This window comes from Plectropomus leopardus, chromosome 17, assembly GCF_026936395.1.
Source record: "Plectropomus leopardus strain MGB_pleo_1.0 chromosome 17, ASM2693639v1, whole genome shotgun sequence".
NCBI classification, from domain to species: domain Eukaryota; kingdom Metazoa; phylum Chordata; class Actinopteri; order Perciformes; family Serranidae; genus Plectropomus; species Plectropomus leopardus.
In genome coordinates this window covers 13440114-13456171 of record NC_142192.1, presented here as the reverse complement: position 1 = coordinate 13456171, position 16058 = coordinate 13440114, and the positions used below count along the sequence as shown (strand labels likewise).

General features: G+C 39.8%; 1 protein-coding gene across 5 annotated transcripts in view; it reads left to right on the top strand.

The window, feature by feature from the left end:
* elmo1 (engulfment and cell motility 1 (ced-12 homolog, C. elegans)) overlaps window positions 1–16058 on the top strand; it is a 147769-nt gene that overhangs the window by 26981 nt on the left and 104730 nt on the right. For 3 of the 5 annotated variants that reach the window (XM_088089910.1, XM_042505983.2, XM_088089907.1), the window contains exon 1: window positions 4696–4909. The exons of 1 other annotated variant lie outside the window; for it this stretch is intronic. The gene's annotated coding sequence lies outside the window, so the exon portion shown is untranslated. Of the gene's footprint in view, window positions 1–4694; window positions 4910–16058 lie in introns of those variants that run through there. One more of the 5 variants, XM_088089909.1, reaches the window with a different exon arrangement.

Genomic DNA, 16058 nt, shown 5'->3' with positions numbered 1-16058 from the left:
TTTCATTTATCTGTTCTTTTTATTTAAACTAGTAATGTCAGCAGTTGACTGTTAGCTGGTTAACCTCCAAGGTTGTTTATGATCAGTTATGAACATGGGTCTATATCCTTTGCTACTCTTGAGTTTTTTACATCGTACACCAATCAGGTAAGAGCAAGCTAGCAGTGCCGGTGCTGCTCATACGGCAATTAGCGTTGTAAATTATCCCAACCCAACAACGTTGCCTAATTTTAGCTAACCAGTGGAAAATGGAGAGAAGGCAAAGGCTACTATGTTTCTGCATGTTACTGTGGCTAGCCAGTTGTCTTTCAGCAAATAAATAGGCGGAATAACTAGTGATAATAATAATAACTGGTAAAACATAAAAATAAAAAATAAAAACATTTTGACCACCTCTAAATGGATAGCATGTTGGAGTTCAGCACTAAAGCTAACTGAGTCAATGCAGTGCTGGACTTAAAGGATAGGCCACTTGTGTTTCATAATGATTTTCTTTGTTTTTTTTCTTAAAAATTAACCGGTTAGTAGCTGGTTAATAGGTGTTGGGCTATTGAAAGCAAACTTAATCAAAATTGGCTGCCCTAATTTGATCTCATCTAACTCTGCAGGAAAATGTGTGTTTTTTCCCCTTAAATAGCCCTTCCTTTAAACTTTACTTAATAGGCAAAAAAGGGTTAAAAAGATATAATGTTGGAGGTTTTGACAAGTTAAGATGAATCACATTTTCAGTATTCTACACTCCACATTATATAGCCTGCAGTATTTACTTCTGTACACTGCTGTTTTACTGCAGCACAAATCTGATTTCTTTGTGTCTAGTAAATAAAACTACTGCTCTAAAATCACTGCTAACACCAGCATACAAGGCTCCTGATTTTTTCAAAAACTTAGGCCTTTATGTTTACTAGTAGTAATTGTGTCTAACATTTCTTTCAAACACGGCTTCAACACAACCTGCCTTCCATACTAAGACTGAATTGCTTCTAATTAGAACAACAAACAGCTTAGGCAGTCAGGTTACAACAATCTGACCAAACTAGGCTGCAATCTGCTGCTCCTGGAGCAAGTAGAAAAAAGGTTATTTAAATCTGCTGATGGGATCATAAAACCAGAACAAATTACATATGTGTATGCGTAGTAGCAGGTCATCATTAAAAACCACTTCTTAGACGATCCAGAAGAGACCTGATACTCATCACTTGTAGGCTTAAAGCCGGCTGCTAACAGTTAGCAGTTTGTTACTTGTTTATGGAGCACAACAGCTGTAATCAGCTTGAATTGTTGAAGTGGATTGTTTGTCACAGATACCAATCATGCGACAAGATGAACATTTCATGTGATGATTATCCTGGGCAAAATAATTGCAATTTACAATATTGTTCAAATAGGCTTGTAACTCCTATCACTAAACATACTGGAATCAACCTTACATGTATTTTTATTGCATCACATATAGGATACACATTTTAATGAATATCCTTTTTAGTGAAAAACAATCAAAACTACTTAAATTAGCCAGCTTTTAATATGAAACAGCCAACCCCAGTGCTCTATTACTATTATTTTTGCACTTTTTGAGGTTAGTATGTATGCAGCCTATTTTGTTGAGTCTGCCCATCTTGTCATCACTTGGGATACTTCTGGACATGATATTCATAGTCATCACAATTATGGAAATTCACCATGATCCCACTGTCAGTGTTTATTTCCTTCTATTCATTTTCATCCACCTATATTGGTCAGGATCATGAGGGCAGCAGGCTGAGCAAGGCACTCCAGACATCCCTCTCCCCAGCAACGCTTTCCAGCCCCTCCTTGGGTATCCCAAGGCGTTCCCAGGCCAGATGAGAGATATAATCCCTTCAGTGTGTTCTTGGTTTGCCCTGGTGCCTCCTACTAGATGAATGTGTCCAGAACCCCTCTAACTAGAGACTGCCAGGAAGTATCCTGATCAGATGACCGAACCACCTGATGTTGGAGCTCCTCACCCTATGTCTGAAACTGAACTTAGCCATACTTTGGAGGAAACTTATTTCTGCCGCTTGTATCAGCGATCTCATCTTTTCGGTCTCACTACCCAAAGCTCATGACCATAGGTGAGGGTTGGAACATAGATGGACCAGTAAACTGAAAGATATGTCGTCCAGCTCTCATACTCCAAGTATGGAGTAGTGTGTTTTTTACAGAGATGAAACAGTATATCCTCCCGTCCCTAACCAGTAATGAGCATTCACTATAAAACATCTAGAAACTTCTCAAGTCAGGTGCTGCTCAGTGGGTTTGCCAATGCAATTTCACATTTCACATTAATAATGGGCGATATCAGATCTATTGCAGGGTAGACTTTCGCTTTGATAAAGTCAGAGGATGTACATTTCTCATTCCTTCAGTGTTTGACCCAAACACACAGGATTTAAATTTTAACAAGATCTGTCATCATAGTTGGAGTGTAAAATGGGGTTATGAGGGAGATTTTGAAAGGCTGTGGTCTGAATCGGAGTGCAGCATCCTGGACGGGTCAGTGAGGCTGACGGAGAGTGCAGAGGCAGAGTATTCACGAGGGAAGTGAGATAGTTTGGATAGATTATTAAAGCTTTGACATGGAGTTGGACAGAGTCCCCAGTGAGCTCTCTGACTCAGCAGACTTTACTCTGTTTAAGCTTCCCTGACAGACCGTTATGTGTAGATCACAGAAAAAAAAATATTTGCAAGGATTCATAAGTGACAAAGGTTCTCTGAACCTTTTCACTTCCTCAGGTCTTCATTCAGGCCAAACCTAAACACATGAAAGCTCAAGTCACGCACCAGCTTGGCACGAGACAGAAACTCAATAGGAAATGATACGTTTCTTTTAGCTTGTTGTTTTTCCCCTGGTGTTAAAATGATTTCCTACTAGGATACTACTTCCTGAGGCTCTTTGGGAGTTTGAGTCAGAACTGAAAGTCCTGGTTGCTTGCATTTATAAGGCTCATACGAACTGAAGTTGACCTCAGCATGGGTGGAGTAAACATCTGTTTTTGTACAACACTCAGACACACAGATGGCCTGTTGAGCTCTCAGTCTGAGATGAAGATGTCATCGCCCTGTTTAAACATTAAATGTTTCATTTGGGCATTTAGTCTCTTAGCTCAAGATCAGCAGTGTTTTGTGACAGCGTGTAAACCAACTGACTCACTCTGTTGGTGCTTGGAAACTGTTCTGACTGTGAAAGCATGTGTCGTGTTTTTGGTATCACCCTCTCTCTAGCAGTCTTTGAACAGCAGTATTAAATGCATCTTTGAATCTAACTTGGCTGTTAAATTGCTAACACTCAGTCCAAGTTTGTTGGGTGTCTTTTTTTAAAGAGTTTTTGAGACTTATGTAATGCATAGGGTGGAATTAGGTGGAATTTGTTTTCAGAGTAAATCATTCAATTAAGAAAACACATTTTTCCTCTCACTTGTGGTGCTGTTTATCATTTTATATTGGTGTATATGACCAAGTGTTGGAGATATAAGCAGTAGAGACATTTGCCTTCTCTTTCGAAAATATTGGAACTAGGTGGCACTCAGCTTGTGGTGTTATATTTAAAAAACTTAACAGAAATGTCTTGTTCCAGAAATCATGACCAGGTTACTCAAGAAAATTTGTAGACCTCATTGGGACTAAACTATTTTCTTTCCACCCGAGTTTGTACCACCGACAGTGCTCCATCTCGTGCTGTCATGAGCCTGAGCCTCTCATTTATGAGTAGATGTATGGTCGGTGGGTTTAGTTTGGTAAAAAGAAAATCGTTCCTACATGAAACTGCTCCCAACAAGGTCTGTGACTTATCTTGAGTAACCGGGTCATGATTTCTGAAAAGAGACATTGCTGTTTCTTTTTTGCTGAGTTTTTCAAAAATATTTTTTAGGCTCTTCGAGCGCCACAAGCCAAGTACCATCTATAGTTCCAAGGCAGAAATCTCTACAGCCGATATCTCCAATACTTGGCAACTTACACCAGACCGATCAAGATGAATTAAAAAACACTGCAAGTTAGAGGAAAAATGTGCATAAAAAATGATATGAACTGTCCTTTTAAAGCAATAGTCGGACATTTTGGGAAATACAGTTATTTACTCTTGTATCTGTCCAACCAATTTAATGCCACAGCCAGCAGCCAATTAACTTAACTCAGCATAAAGACTGGAAGTAGAGGGAAACACCTAGCTTGGCTCTGTCCAAAATCCACTGGCCCTTTAGAAACTCACTAATTATAACTTTAGTGTATAAGTATTGCTCCAGGAAGTTACTGTTCCCAGCCAGACAATAGTCTGGCATATAAACAATCAAGATTAAAAAATGATTAGTTATGTTTTGAACTGCTAGTTGGTGGATTTAGGAACCTTTTTTTTTATGCAAGATGTTTCCCACTGTGTCAAATACTAAGATAACCTTCTCACAGCTATGCACTGGAGGAGGGGAACACTAACAACATATTTATGAGATGTGATTACCCTTAATTAATACAATCAGCTCAATTATGTGTGTTTTTAATTTTTAGGGATAGAAGAATGGTTGTTTTTTCTAAATGTGAATCAGGGCTTCAGAGTGTCTTCTCACTCTTTCGCTGTCATCTTGTCTTTGAATTTTGCCGCTTTTTTCGGCTGACGGACCTGTTTCCTCTTTTCTCGACAAACGCCTACTTCCTCCTTCTGTCTGTCTGTCTCAGCACTCTCTTTGCCTCAAGTGAAGCGCTGCACAAACCGTTGTGAAGTCTTTGTCTATGGTTTATGATGCCGAAAGCACTGCTTTTACAGGCAGATACTCAGCCTAAAGTTGCCTAGAAAAGAGCCGTCTTCCCTCCCAGCTTGAAGCAGCTGTTTGCACAAGAAGCAGGTTGATTGGGAGAAGAACTAACAAACCTGTTGGTTGTCAACTTTTCTGGGGTGAGTCCTCAAGTGTTCATGGTGTGTTTTTTACTCTTCCTTCCCGCTACACAGGATGTAGTAGGCCTTAGGGTGCGGCTCTGTGCACTCTCCTGCCTCCTCTCCGATGTGTCACCAGTGGGCATGAATGTTGTGGTTAGATGGAGTAGTAAATGTCTTGGTACGTACTGTACATGCTTAATGGCTGATTCAACATGGGACTCTGGGTTTTCCACATCTGACCAGAGAAGAATGGAAATGTCAAAGAACGGATGTGTTTTAAGTCAGTTGAGCATTGTGGCCTCATGGTTTTGGGGGGATGGAAATGTGGTGTCAGTAGTTTATGATTTTGGAAAGGATAAAGAAAAAGAATACTTACACTGCTGATAATTCTGCTGCATTGGAAAGTAATTACTTGGCAATATGAAGGTTCCTGCACAATGCACATTATGGATTAGTTGTGCGCCTGTCGGCCTAATTTTACCTTGCATTTTCTTTTCCTCTGGCAAGTGTTGTCTTTTTTTTGTGTACTTGTCTCTAAATGTTCCAGTGTTTTGATTATCTGGGTTTGCAGAATGCCATCCAAGTGCCTCTAATTGTTTCTGACTCACTTGTTTACCTCAAATTGCTGGCTTGCTCTGCTTACAACACACTATTTAGGCTACGCTTGTACCTTGTTCAGCAATACTGTAGCTCCATGCCTCACTCGTTCTCCTGTGTGTGCAGATTTATGTATTTAGAAACACATACTGTAGATTTAGCTGGTATACAGTATGTCCACAGGAGTTGCTAGGTGTCCTCTTAGCTGGCTCACACCTCTGTGGGAGGTTGTTGCCTGCTGAGGAGAGTTATTATGAGCTGCTAGTACCGACATTTGACAGGATATCCTGGTTGCGGCATTTTAGTGAGAGTCAGGGCGGGTTTGTGACACAAAAAAGAGGCCTGCTAAGAGGCACAAAGGCCCGGGAAGAGGCACACAGAGACGTCACCAAGCTGTTTTGATGCTTCTTGTCAATCCAATCTCAGAAGTTTAGAAGACGCCATACTGAATTACACTGACAAAAGAATTCCTCATTTGATGCTTTGTTGTTTGAAGAACATTTCTGTTGTTTTCTTGGTATCTTATTTGTACACACATGCATGTTAAGTCTCTTAGAACATGGCAGTTCCTCCTTTGTTTAAATCTAGACATAGCCATATTTCTAAACCCTGACCTCAGCCTTCCCCCTTTTCCTTTTGTCTTCTTCCTTTATTTGTAGCTGTTTTGCCAGCCTTTTGTCTTACAGCCAGCAGCTTTCCTGTGGGCTGGGTGTCGGTTATGTGTGTGTCTATTTGGGAGGGATTGGGCACAACACAATAGCATTTTTAAGATTCTTAGTTTTAGCGTACTCCGTCTGTCATTTTACTATCTGTTGTGTTCTTGTTTTAATATCCTACATCAGCGATTCCCAACCAGGGGCTCATGCACTTCAGGAGGTACTTCTGCAGCTGCTAGATGGTATGTGGAAAGATTGTGGAGTAGTTTAGCCAATTTGTTAAAATAGAATTGGATTTAGAAAATATCCATTAATGAGTCAACTAGTTAACCTGAGCAAAGTCGCATTCAGAGCCTGTTAGTTAGAAAATGGTTGCATAGAAGTAATGGATGAATATTTTGAAATTGATAGCAAAAGTAAATTATTAATGGTTTAAGTAGCTAAAAGAATGCACACATTGTGAACACGACAGGCAGAGGTTTGGGCTCAAGTGACTTGGGACTTATGTGCATAGACTTTAGACTTACTTGTGACTTGCAAAACAATGACATTGGTCCCACCTCTGATGATGAGTTGTGTTGACAAAGTGATACCTTATTTCATCTGACAGGGCTGAGAGGGTACATCAGAAAACTACTAAACTTTTAAACAGAGAGGGTAGTGAAATACTGCATTTAAGATGGTGTTAAGTTACTTTTTAAGGTTGATGGCGTGTGTGTGTGTGTGTGTGTGTGTGTGTGTGTGTGTGTGTGTGTGTGTGTGTGTCTGACATGCATACACCTCTACTCTAGGGTGTAACATGACCATCCTGTGGCGAGTGTATGTGTGTAGGCGTGTGAAGGCGCCGTGCTTGGAGCAACAATAACTCAGTCTTTAGCACCATGTCGGTGGCCTTTTGTATCAGCTCTCAGATAAAGGATGGTGCTCTTTTTGTAGGCTGTCACACACACACACACACACACACACACACACACACACACACAGACAGACAGGCCCCTGCGGCGAGGCGGGCCCTTTGTAGAGGCATCAGATGAAGAAGAGCTAGAAGGGGCTCTTTTGAAATCCACCCAGCACATAGGTTAATACAGACATATTCACACACAGGCACAGACCTCTGCATAAACTATGAGTATATTCCAAAATGCACATAATACAGTGATTCACACACACACTTAAACCACCAAGGGGACTTAGCACAGGATGTGGAAATCCAAAAGGGTTTCATTTTAAGGCTGAAAAAAAAAAGATTTTGATCAACAGGATGGCATCTTGCTGTAGCTTGCTTCATGGTATGTGTGGGTAAACGGGGGAAAAAGGACTTTTTATTGCTGACATGTTTGGTTTCCTTCATTTAAGTTGCTGGTTATGACAATAATAGATTTTAATGTTCTCAAATCCATTGTAATTATGGCTTAAAAATGGGTAAAAAATGAAGAGAATTGTCAGGGTGAGTCAGGGTTTTATAAGAAGTGGCTGAACTATGAGTTGTTTGCGACAAGTATCAAGCTTTGGACAGCTGCCTATGTGGTCTTCTGTAGGAGGATGAGGTTACATTAAATTTATGGTTGCTTTTTTTTAACTGCAAAAGAGAGATGAGTCAAAAGATTTGACCTAGCATCTGTGACTTTTATGAAGGAAATTTCCCTTAAGCTTTCATTCATATCATATAACTAATTTAAGCATCTCAACTTTATACTTCAATCAGGGCTGTCAGCAATTAGTTCAAGTAGCTCATGAAAAATGGGATGTGTGAGATTACAGTGGATCTGGTTATTACAGTTGGGGGTTTTTACCCAAAAAACAAGCATGGACCAAACAATTAATGACAAAACTGTACCTTCTTTTTGTCTTTTGATTTGTCAGTTGACTGTGGTTTTGGTTTCAGCTGAGAAACCAACTTTTCTGGTTCTGAACCAATTAATTGAAATGCTCTGAACAGTTCAAAATTAGGTGTGGGAACCAGATCGGAACTGGTTGGTTGTTGGTGGAAAAGGGGTACTTTTGAAGGTCTCTGTCTTGTTTGGGACATAACCACATTTTTACTCGGTCCTGGACAAAAAGGACTTGGGATTTTGTTTCAAAATCACAACTGTGGGGATATCACTAAATAGCCTGTGCAACACATACACACATATGTAAAGTATGCATGTAAAGAGATGAATGAAGAGGAGTCTTAACTTGTTTACTGAGTTTTTTTTATAGGAATGTCACTCTTTCAGATCAGTTTGAGGAGTGTGCATGGCTTGCATGCTCCACAGTTTATCACAAATGTGTCATGCAGGGTGAGACTTGCAGTACTGTAGTCTTAGTGTTGACTCAATCTCGACCCCTCAAAGTCTTACAGTAGTCTCAGTCATGACTTGGTCTCCGTTTAGGTGGTCTTGAGTTCAACACTGTTGGTTGCAGTATAGTTGATGTGACAGTAGAAGTTAAGGAGAGAAAGGCGTTATATGTATATGTATGTGTATCATGTGTCAAAATTACTCACAAAGTCTGGAAAATGGTGTTTAGCATGCATCAGGCTGCTAAGTGTTCCAAATTAATTGTAATTTAAATGCAAAAGCCTGAGGTAATCATAAAATCATCTACAATTTAAAGGTTGACATACTTTGAAAAAAAAACTAAGTATAACAGTTTAGCAAATGTGTTAACAAAGGCTTTTTTTTTTTTTTTTTTATAAAACTTCCGAGGTTGGTCACACTGACATTGTCTGTAAAAACTGCTGCCTCATGTTCTCTCACACCATTAGGGTTTGTAGTAAAAGGTCCCAAGAGGAGCTGGCAGGAAAGGATGTGCATTACTGAGATCACATTCCCCTTGATATTATTGCCTTTAGTCTCACTCTATTTGTGTCCTCTCTCTCTCTCTCCATCAGCAAGTCTTTAAAAGTTTTAATTAGACTTCAAAGTGTTAAAATCCCTCTAACGCGGAGAGTGAGCATCTTTGATGGATTCTTTAAGAGAACTGGAAATGTGATGAGACAAATGCCATACGCCGCATAGTTACATAAGTTGTACTGCAGGATATGAGTGACTCCACCAGGAGTAGTAGTATTGATTGTATTTTGTACAATTCTTGTACATTCAGCTTTTGGGTTCTCGATCTTGGATAAGTTGTTCTTCTGTTTACTTTGAGGTAAAGTTTAGGGAGTGTCTTACATTTGCTTCTCTGTCTTTCCTTCTCAAACACTCTTTTCCCTTATTCTGTCCTCTCATCTTGATCTCTTTTATCGTCTTTTCTTCACTTGCTCTGTTGTGCCCTTTTCCTGCTCACTCTATCTGCAGGTTTTTATGCCTCTACATTGGCGATGGCCGTGGGTAAAGTCATTAAGTTTTCGGGTTGTTCGTCAGTCCCTTCATCCGTCTGAATGTTCGTCCCATTATCAAGTAAACAATAGCTCAAGAACACCTTGAGGGATTTTTGTTTTTCAAAATTGGCACAAATGTCCAGTTGCGCTCAGCAATGAACTGATTAGATTTTGGTGGTCATAGGTCAAAGGTCAAGGTCACTTTTACCTTGTTTGTCTTACTCTTGTGATTGCAATATCTCAAGCACAGCTCAAGAGAATTTCTTCAAATTTAAGTCAAATGTCCAACTGGAGTCAACAATGGACTGAAGAGATCCTGATAGCCAAAGGTCACAGTGACCTTGCATCCATCTGTTGTTAATGTGTTATGTCAAGATTAAACTTGGCACAAATGTCCACATACTCAAATGATTAGAACATGGTCGTCAAAGGTTAAGGTGACCTTTACCTTGCTTCCATCTCATTCTTGTAAACGTGATAACTAAAAAAGGCCTTGAGTGAGTTTCCTTAAATTTGTCACAAATGTCCACTTGAACTTAAGACTGAACTGATAAGAATTTGGTGGTCAAAGGTCAAGGTTACAGTGACCTCACAAAACATTTTTTGGCCATAACTGAAGAATTTGTACTCAAATTATGATAAAATTTTGTGCGAATGTCTAATAGCATAAAATGATAAAGTAATTTCCTTCCCAAAAGGTCAAAAGTGTTTTTGTGACATAATGATCTACAAAAATTCATTATAACGTCATAACTCGGGAACAGAAAGCGAGACATTTGGTCAGACACTGAATTGGTGACACTAATCTTTGGTGACCACCTCTAAACTGAACTGATTGTGTAGAAAATGTTTGTGAAGCCTCCATGATTTCACAGACATGAATGTAAACTGTAAGTGCAACTTGGATGGTTTGTGGAGGTATACAACAGTGAGAGGGCTATTCTAGTTTTATCCTTTTTTGTAATTATTTCTGTTGATCTTAATCTTCTTCATTTCATGTTAATTTTATTTGTTTGCCTTTATTTTTATTACTTATCTCTCTAATTACTTATCACTCTCTTCCTCCCTTTCTCTCTCCTCGTGTTCACTTGTATTTCTCACCTTCATCACTCCATCTCCATCTCCTCTCTTTCCCTTTCTCTCTCTCCTCTCTTTGGAGACGATGTGACCCCCACATTACACATCATGAATTATTGAGGTGAAAACCTATACTCTTCTGCTGTCCAGCAAATCACAGGCCTATCTCTATCTCTGTTTCCTATCCTCTTACCCTCTCCCCCTCTTTATTGATGGGTTTCTCCTTAATTTCGACCTCCGGCACCAGATCAGATCACAGGGTAACATGAGATTTGTTTTTTTTTAAGGTTTGTTTTGGAGCAAATCCTGAGGTATTATGGCTGCTGTAACTCAGCGGCACATGCCTCTCTGGTTACAGCAGGTGGGTGAGCTCTTGAAGGCAGATTAACTAGTGCACACATTCACAGATTACAATACCTTGCTGGACTAGAGCCTAGTTGGACTAGTGGTGTGATGATTTGGCAGCATGTTGTTGCATACAGTACATTATTGCAATTAAAACAAGGGAAGGATTATAAATGTGTGTCAAATGAATGAAAAAAGGTTGTAGAGTCTGTTTAAGATTTTTCATTGCTTGATTTATGTCCTATGTGGTCAAATTCTGCAAAATGATATGTTCTAAGGAAAAGGAGATTTGGCAATAAGTAGAGAAATGTCAGATGCGGTGAAGAAAATGAATGAGAAGTGGAAAATAGGAAAGGAAGGTCAGATCCTGCAAATGCTCTCCTCCAAATAAAAGATGTGCGCTCTGAGTCCCGTCAGCCTGTTTAACCCTCTGGCAGAGCGAAAAGTCAACACACACTCGCTCACACTCAACCAAACCAGGTTGCAGCAAATCACCTGCTCTGACATGATGAGCTCTGACAGCAAGTAGCTCGATAACAAGGTTCCTTTTACACTGTAAGGAAGTTGCGATAAGATGCCAGAACGACAGATTGGGAATTGATACACAGCCTCCCCCCCAGGCTATAGTAAACACTCATGATGACATGTAGAGAATATATGGAGACAAACACACTCACACACACACACACCTGAGAGAAATCCTGGTGTTCACTGGAGCAGTGCGTGTGTGTGTCGATTGCAGGACAAAACATGTTGAGCAAATGAGCGCTGGACCATTTGTAGCCACGCTCATGGTGTCCTGGTATGTTGAATCTCTGTGCCTCTCAATTACATATGAGCCCATTTTCAAGGGATTTACCGTGGCTGTCAGCAATGAGATTGGTGAGTGTGTGTATGTCTCAAATCAATAAGCCTCAAGGCCGTCCATCTCAGTCATCTAGTTCTCGGAAGATGATGACAAGATGCTCGGAATACACACGCACACACAACGGCACACACACACATACTCGCTGTCTTCACTGGAAAACCAAAGCAAAACCTCAGTCAGAGGGATAGCATTATATTTTGACTGAGCACACAGACAAACTCCACTTTCTATTTAAAGTATAGTTTCTGTTTATTGCATCTTGGGTCTTATTTCTGGAACTTAGGCTACAATAAAGTCTGACTGGGCAAAAAAATGAGCAGTTGGGCAGTTGGACAAGCCATAAACAAATGTCAGGTTAGCCAGATTATATGAAAACCAGTCGTGCATTACTAAGAAAGACTGTGTGCACTCAAAGGACTGCAGGAGGTCAAAGGTGAACCAATCTAAAGTCAAACTTTAGATTTTGAATTTATAATATAGCTCAATCAACCACTGATGGATTTTAGAAGCCAATATTGATATTTAAGATCAGGATAAGAGATTTTACAGTTTAAAAAAAATTGTTGGCAATCTCTGTTTGGGTAATGGTGTCACCGTTTCTCAGATAAATAATTTCTGTGTTGTAGTTTCACATTACTCATCCACCAACAGATACCGACATTTGGCTCTGGTACAAAAGGTAATATCTACTGATGTATCATCCCAGTCAATTTATTATTACCAGCCATGAGAAAGTCATGATGGCACATTTTGGTTTTTGAGCCTGTGTGTGTGTCATCATGGCAAACTTTGGTCCTGGTGGCACCTGGTGTAGCAGGAACTACTGCAGAAGTTGTTTTAAGAACTTTGACAGGTTTGTCTGTCTGTCCGTCTGTCTGTCTGTGGACAGATTTTGTCACTGCAATAGCATCGCAACACAATGAAGGCCAAGTTTTAAGATTGACGTGAGGACCGGAAGTTGGGGGGGTAAGACGTAGGAAAGGAACCACTGGCCCCCTAACTTTCACAACCCTGGCTCACTTAACTTTACGTGTGTGTGCTTGAGATCACAATAAAGGAGATTAGGTCCAAGCAGGGGCACCAGAATTAGAGGTAGGTAGGTTTCAAGATAATCCATCCAATAGCTGTTGCAAAAATTTCAGTCTAAACCCAAAATGAGAACCTCACACTGGCTAGGTTGAAAAACTATAGGATTGGCCTCTAGCTCACCTGCTAGAGTGTGCGCCCCATATGCTGAGGCCCTTGCAGTGCCCTGGCTTCCACTCCAGCCTGTGGCCTTTTGCTGCGTGTCATTCCTCCTCTCTCTCCAACATTTTCTGTCAATCTACAACTGTCCTATAAAATAAAGGAAAAAACCCCAAATAATAATCTTTAAAAAAAAATAAAGAAAAATTATAGGATCACCAAAGTTATTGCAGTTCATCCTGAGGGTAGCATGAATGTTTGTACAAAATATTATAGAAATCCGTGTAATAGTGTTTGAGATATTTCAGACCAACCATCAAATCAGCATTTTAATCTTTTTATAGCCACTCAGCTATGGCATGGTTAAAATCTTGACTGTCAGTCTCAGGAGTAACAATTTTATAGCCATCACTAACTGCCTCTTCATGTCTTCAGTCAGTATTGAGAAGGATGATGGTCTGTGCATCGATGACTAACATGCGGTTATCTATAGAATATAACTGAATTAAACACTCATTTGCACATTCTGGGCATACAGTGAGGCTCGTCAGACCCATTTTTATTCTAACAGAATACACTGATTAGTGCAGCTGATATTAAAACTATACATGTTTGTTTTAGCAAATACTCCATGACGTGTAATGTGTGCAGGATTGTGCCAGATGTTTTCATGCATCCCTCCGTGTTTTGTTTCCAATTTACTCTCTTCATATTTTATTTACCTCCTTGCTCTTTCAAGAATGTGATCAGAAGAGATATTTTCTCTGCATATGGTTGCAGGGGAGAGGTGGGTGGGGTGGGGGGACAGACAGATACACAGCTGCATACACTGAGCCTCGCTGGAGGCAATGCGTCTCATAAAGTATTTCAAATACATTACGAAACTACTCTAATCTTCAATAAACACACTCGGTCATATTTCAAGGGTTGAAATTCAAAGCAGAGGGGTGGAGTGAGTCATTTTTGGGGAGTTGTGACAAACGTGACTTGAGTATGACACGCGCTTTGGAAAGAAAGATGCATCCACATCTCGAGCTATTGATGCAGCGGCTGCCATGGCAACGGGCCCTTGAATAAAGGCTATGTGGATCATTATGGGGTGACTCACACATAACGCCAGGCCAGTCTCATTACGTAAACTATCTTTAGATTAATATGTGCTCATTAAATACACACATACATACAAATCCTCACACAGTACTGTTTGCACTGTACAGTGGCACACCAGACATGCACACAAACAATTTTGGTCAGTGTTTGTGCGCACACACATTTCATCACTCTCTATTCTGCCTGTGTTCATGCACACATGCTGTATATATGAGCACTCACACTATTCTGCTCAATAGTTTTCTCCCAGGAATTACACTGAGCCTGTTTTTATGCATTATGGATTGAGATTAAATATGTAAACAGGCTTCTAAACCAGGAACTTGGATGATCCAAGCTTTTGAGACAGGCTCGGAAGGTGAATTATTGATGCCTTCCTCAGTGGGTTTTAGGGATATCTATGGTGCATTTTCCACTTGATAACTGTCGGTGGTGGGTTTCATTAGACCCCCTGCAAGCATGCAGAAGTGGCTTTACCCAGCTCACCCTGTGTGGTTTGGAGTGACTGTGATTTGGCTGTTTTTCCACCATGGGACCTCTAACTGGCTTATTTTAGAAAGCCGCAGGGTTTCAGGTCAAGCTGGCTGCCTGTTCCTCTGTCAGATATCACAGTCGTCCTCTGCAGAGGGACAGAAGCCAGGGAGGGGTGTGTTAGTGTAAAAGAGGAGAGGTGGTGTGCATGTTGCTATGTGTATGACAGGGTGCACATGTTTTTTAGTTCAGGTTCAGAGTTGTTTTTTCACCAGTAAAAGACATTACTTTATTTCTGATGTTAGTAGCTAACTTATGTGACTCACTGGAGCATGATGTTTTTTTAAACCTCTTATGTCATGTTTTCACTCTGTCCTTGTCCTCACTCTGGCCATTGCGTTCATCTTCTGTTTTGGTGTTGCACCATAAAGTTGGATGACTTGAAAGAAAAAAATAAACGAAAAATAAAAAACACCCACACCTTACAAACTTAACACACACTCCAGTTTGTAAAGCAGGTTTTATGTTAAATGTTGTTCACTTTAGTGACTGATACTGGATTCTTGAGGCTGACACTAATGTTGATATTTGAGAACTTAAGAAAATCTTATAGCAATAAATGTAATATTGCAATATATACTCATACAAAACTGTTTTTTTCACTAGTATCACTTGTATCAGCTGTAAGAAAACAACAACTTCTGAGCAAGACAGTTTACAGTTACAGTTTTTTATCATTTCTTCACTCTGTCCTTGTCCCCTCTCTGCCCATTGCTGTTGCCTCCCGATTTAGTATTATACTATAAAGTTATGCAATTTAAAAGAACGAAAAAATAATAATTAAAAACACCCACACTTCACAAACTTCACACTCCATTTTAGGAAGGAGGTTTTATGATATAAAGTTGTAGTCTCCAAACTAAAGCCTGACTGAGACTGGATTATTGAGACTGATGCCAATGTTGAAATTTGAGAATATGTGCAGAGAAAATCATAAAATCTGATGGCAATGTATCTGCAAAAATGTATTGTTCATACATTCACATATATAACTTTTTTTTTTGTGTGAAGATCTCTTGAATTTGACAATAAAAAACAAATGTGTGGTAATGAACTTAGTACTGTATCAACCAAATTATGTTGGTAGCACCATTGGGTACCAGCACTAAATCCTAGGTACCAGAAGAGGAAGAATTATCAGCTCAAATGGGAATGATACTCAACCCTTCTGACCAAAATTTGTACTGAGCAAGTTATTTTAAAGGTTGAAAAATAAAGTTTTCAGTGCTCTCAGTCAGGCCTATTCATCAGTTACACTTTTAAGCAGATAAGTCGCGGTGATGTCACTTGAGTAAATTACTCAAGGCTTGTCAAAGCTCATCCAGAACGACTGAAGACATTATAAAAAAGTTTTCAAGAGCTGTTTTGTGCTCTTCGTGATGATTAAACTGATGCTTTGGCTTGAAATTGGTGGAATATCCCTTTAAGCCAGAGGTATATGGCAGAGAAAGAAGCTCTGTACTAGTAACCTGCTTAAGCTGATGCTGTCCT